Here is a 6,000-nt window from a genome sequence, read left to right on the forward strand (position 1 = left end):
TTCCATATAAATATGACCAATCATTGCTTTGCTGTTCTTAAGAAATAGTTTTTTAAAAAGATTTTTCCTAAATATTCCTATGTAAAACTTTGATCGCCCATTGTGGCCCCACCCGACCTCCGGGGGTCATGATTTGAAAAAATTTCAATCTACACTACCTGAGGATGCTTCCACTTAAGTTTCATATTTTCAAGCACAGTGGTTCTTGAGAAGAAGATTTTTTAATGATGCCATTAATTTTTCACGAATTCTTAATTATTTCCCCTTGGAAGAAGGCGTGGCCCTTCATTTGAACAAATTTGAATCCCCTTTACCCAAGGATACTTTGTGGCAAGTTTGGTTGAAATTGGCCCAGTGGTTCTGGAGAAGAAGTCGAAAATGTGAAAAGTTTACAGACGGACAGACGAACTACAGACAAAATGTGATCAGAAAAGCTCACTTGAGCGTTCGGCTCAGGTGAGCTAAAACATTTTATTGATGAAAGATGTAAAAATTTAAAAAATGGAAGAGAAAATACTGATATGTGATATGTTTATTGATCAATACGTATAACTAGACAGTTCTAAGATGACAGCTTTATTGATACCCATGTGTTATGAAATACTGAACACGATTTCAATACATCCTCACATAATTTTCCTCCTCTTAAACAAAACAATGTTTAAGTATGTAAACATAATAAATGAAAAAAAAATTCAATTTACCTCTACTAATGTAACTAAACGTCAGTAATGTCCAAACATTTCAACTAGTCAGTAACCTTTGAAAAAGGAACTGAATGCATAACGTAAGGCATGTTACCTGACAATCTATGCAAATACATTGTAAAACATGATAAATCATATGAAATGCCTCTGATACATAGAACAATGGCACATATATTTATGTGATATTAAAAATTAAATGACACTGGTTTTCTCTTATATTGCCAATGCACATTCACTTCACAAATCCAATTTCTTATGAGGAATAATAAGTGTCCCTGATCTCGTGGTGTTTGTCTTTGATGTAATACTTGTAGAGGTTTGTTGTATGGCATCAGAATTCCCAGTTTTGTTAGTAGCAGTTGGGGTCAAACTGGATGGTTCTTGTAAACTTTCTTCGTGTGAACTTTCGTTTCGTCGTGAAGCTTTCTATAATTTGGTTAATCATCAATTATTTCATTGACCTTGTGAGTCGAGGACCTCAGGTTGTTGCGATTTTAATGCAACTCTCGATTTCCTACTTTACAATACATGATCTGGTGCTTCATGATGACAATCACTCCTTGGATCCACTCTCTTTCTCCCTCTGTGGCATGATTCGTACCAGGTGTATAGGATGAAATATGGAGATAACGAACAGTGTTCAAGCTCAAAGTGCATTAAAACCATACAAATCAGGTGCAGAGCAAACATGGACCTCCAAAAACATCAGAGGTGGGATCAGGTGCCATGGAGGAGTGAGCATCCCCTGCCAACCGGTCACACCCGCCGTGTGCTCCTTGCCATGATCGGGAAATAACGGAAAAATCCGTAGACAAATCAGTGTGTAAATAATGGCCTAACAATTAGTATGAAAAACGTCAGTCAGCATATGACTTAATGATAGATTGTATTTACTGACAAGGTCATTGTATCGACCATAGAACTTACGAAATGATGACTTTAAACGAGACTGATATTCTGTTGATATTCTTGTTTCATCATTGCAACAGTTACTTGCTTCTTCATTGTCTGTCCAAACTAGCTCTCTGCGTGTCCTTGACCTGACTGTAGACTCTGCTGTATATGATCACGGTTTTGACCCTTTGCTTGCAGAACATCAGATGCTGCCGGTAATGTATTGCGTGGGTCTCTTTCTAATGAGAAGTTTTGACGGAGATAAATTCACTTCCTCCAGTGTTATAGTCCTATAAGAAGAGCAAGCTGTTTATCCGCTGTCTTTCTCCATAGACGTTTTACCGTTTGTACTGCACGCTTCACAGCACCATTTGAGCTCTGAAAGTGTGGACTAGAATTAACGTGTATGATGTCCAATTCATTGTAGAAATTACGAAATTCACATGAACTTAATTGTGGTCAGTTATCAGATCGGATTTCCTTTGGAATTCCATGGGTTCCAAATATAAATTTCAATGTTTCCCTAACAAAAAAATACTATAGTTAACTATAATTTACTATAGTAAATCAAAGTGTCAAAGTTATCACTATAGTAAATCAAAGTTTTTAAAGTTATCACTATAGTGTCATAGTGATCACTGTAGTAAATCAAAGTTTTCAAAGTTTTCACTATAGTAAATCAAAGTGTCAAAGTTATCACTTTAGTTAACTATAGTTTTCATAGTGTCAAAGATATCACTATAGTTAACCATAGTAATTTATAGTTAACTATAGTAATTTAAAGTTAACTTTAATATTTTTGTTAGGGTTCAATAGTAGCGATGATGACTGAGACTGTATCTCCACAGAATCTATAGACGTAGAAAAGTATTCTACAACCACAAGGCATTTCTTTGACACCAAGTCAAATCGACTCATCCCACCACTGTATATGGTAAATCTGGAATTGATGTTGGTTTTAAAGATTATGGTGATTGTTTGTTTGTCTTAACTGTCGTCCATGATTGCGAATGATTCCTTAATTAATTCCTTCTAGCATTTGATCCATAATGCATTGATAAATATCTGGGGACAACATTATGCCTAATGAGAGTCTAGCCAGCAAAAAGACCAATCATGGTGTTGAAAATGTTTAAGTATGATGATTCATTGTCAAATTTAATCTGCATGTAACCAGTTATGTTGTGTCAAGATCTGAAATAATTTTGCACAGGGAAAAGATGACGACACTTCCTCTACAGTCTTCATGGGGTGATGTTCTGTCTTAATGACCTCATTTAGGGTCAGTACAGAGGCTCACAACCATCGAGCTTACCCATACGGTGAGTTCTTCATTTCCACGTTACTTTTCCTATATTTCTTTACTCCTTGTTCTGATCTGTGACCAGTAACATTCGTGATTTCTGCCTCGGGAACACCGCCTACAAACAACTGAGTTGCGCACGTTTTGCTTCCCTATGGTGCAGTTACATGTATGGGACTATATTTTTCAAAAAATAATGATTCAATGCTTATATTTACATTTTTAACCCCCTGCCTTGATTGCAAATGTGATTTATATTTCAAAATTCCTGTGGTATCCTTCGGGTAAGTTACAGTTAATGGAAGAGTCGTTGCAACAGCTTCTGTTCAATGTGAGCGTGAATTTTGATTTTCACTTATGACGTTGCATTTCCACGGCGCTCAACTTTCCCCCTGTCTGTGTTATGGTGTGTTGAGTGTCGTAGCTTTCCTCACACTTTATACGCAAAATGCAAAATACATGTGGAATATATATATATATATATATATATATATATATATATATATATATATATATATATATATATATATATATATATATATATATATATATATATATAATGGCCTAACAATTTGTAGGAAAAAAGTCAGTCAGTATTATTTTTATTATTTATATATTTATATATTTACTAGCCAGGTCATTGTATTGACCATAGAAGTTTCAAAATGTTGACTTAAAGCAAGACTGCTGCTATTTTTGTATTATACTCTTATATATTAGTAGTTTGTCTAGCTTGATCTCCCTTTACTGCATTATTGGGGAAACCATTTCAGCTAATAGATATTCCCATTTTTGACCACTTCTAGTTACAAAACCTGGTAATAGATACATATTGACCCATTAAGTTGATGGAAATCATCCCAATATCAGGTCAGACAGTAGAGACTATTCCCGAAGCTTGCGTCAGCAACTTTATTTGTCACTTTAGATGTCCTTTTCAAATGCACTCGGATTCTAGGAAGCAGTCTTTCAAGATGCAAGTAAACTCTTTCACAAAGATAAGAAAAGAAGCGCAGCCTTTGTCCTCAGTCTAATGAAACATTAAAAGGTTGCACTTAAGTAACTATTCAATGTGAAAAGGAATAATGAAGATGAGATGATTATTTACCCTTGGTAATGAGGGCTTACAGGTCCTCGTTCCATACCAGTCGCAATCACACTCCTAATGAAATGACAATGGGCAGGAAACCGTGATAAACAGATGACATCAATTGCAAAACTTAGCTGATCAATTAAAGAACATAATGCATGTATTACAAATAGGTGTGAAATATTAATTTATGTACATCATCGCCTTCAGTCATGACTAGCTATAGGTCATGCTCGTATATTTCCGTGAACAAGGATTTCCTGTAATATACATGCAGGTATATAAGTGATAGATTTATTTTCATTTGGAAATAAAATCCAGAATATATGACGAAGCTAATACTACATGGCATTGTAGGGCTCACGGGACATGTTAATTAGATTTAAGACAGATAAAAAATCAAAATAACTTAATAAGTTTAGTCACATTAAGTTTCTTTGCTCACTCAAAATTTCTTAATAATGTCCTTTAATTTGATAAAAAAAAATCATATAGATTTATATGGGTGATTGCAAAAATGAAGAAATTTGCACATCATAGAAAGTCTACAATTCCTTAATATTTTATAGACTTGATATACTAGAATGCATCATTTACAACAAAATAAGTCCAAAAAATACCAATCCATGCATCCATATTTTTTTTTTTCTTTTGGGCTGTAGCACGTCTCCTAAAATAGAAAAAGACAAGCTCGTTAATCAGTTCTTGATTTCATTGGGTCAATGGATTTTTGACTTTGTGGAAGCATAACAATTATTTGTATTTATTTAAAGATTTTTGAAACATATAATTTCTACTAGGTTTTTCATATAAATACAAAATTAAAATTGAAATTGAAGTATGTACCTGTGGTTCGCTGGATTTCTTTTATACGATACCGTACTGTGGAACATTTCTATCCAAGCTTATTGTATATGACTTTTTTAGTTTTCGGTGGCATACTTTGCAATTCACGTGGTGTAAGTTACTGCACGTGCGACAGATTTATGTAGGATTGTGTCAATTGGACGTTATTACCTGTCCTGGTCAGTGATAAGTGATGTCGGATTTACACATCATTACGTTGATCTTTCACCTAGAATCCCAGCAGTGCGCGTGTGAACAGGAAATGTCCCTCTACAAAAGGAGTCTGTTAATGTAAGTGTTGATAAAATGTGCATCTTATATAAAATTTTGTGCGGTCATCATGACACAAGTCATGTTTCTTATTGCTCTATACTTTAAAGATGGACTTGCAGACAGCTTTCAAACTCATTTAAATTCAGAAAACCCGACGTCTTCTCTGTAACATGGTTTTTTTTTTTAATAAAAATCTCATTTGATAAGAAAAGTAGGGTGAAACAAAATTATTAGCAAACTTATCATAATCAATTAATGAGAGCTGATGCTTTCCAAACAACTGATTACCCTCTAAACTCTGAAATTCTACTCACAATGGTGCAAAATATTTCAGTAGTCTCATTTTTCAGATAATCGTCCAGGCAAGCTTTTTAAAAAGTTTCTTGTAGATAGTAAGAATTAAGACCACGCGTTTGTTACAATTTATTTAGACTCTCATTCCGCTTGCAGTCTTTTGTGCGTATGCTTTTCTTTTATCCATGGACCTGAAGCTTTCTGGTCGTGTATGTATTTTTTTACCTCAACCCATTGAGCTATATACAGATTAGCAGCTAATGCTTCGACTGAAGTGAGCGCACTGTAGAATAATTTAACTTTGTAAAATGATCTAGAATTATGTTTCGGGGCATTTAAAATTGGAATTTATAAAAAGAAAATCAAAGTATTTATATATACATGCATACATGTATTTGAAACATCTTATCCTTTAGTCAATCTTGGATTGTTGGATTAAAAGTGTTTTTTTTTTCAATTTACAATGTTTATCAAATAATAGCAGTGGTGTTTTTTTTTTTCAGTTTGTGGATTTTTATATACATGTATTCATTATATAAACGTATTTATGATAAATAGTCTTTCTTATTTTTTAATCAAGAAACAAAAAAAAA

Source organism: Saccostrea echinata, unplaced genomic scaffold (assembly GCF_033153115.1).
Source record: "Saccostrea echinata isolate AGI-Se365-2 ecotype Australia unplaced genomic scaffold, CSIRO_AGI_Sech_v1 ptg000023l, whole genome shotgun sequence".
Lineage (NCBI taxonomy): Eukaryota > Metazoa > Mollusca > Bivalvia > Ostreida > Ostreidae > Saccostrea > Saccostrea echinata.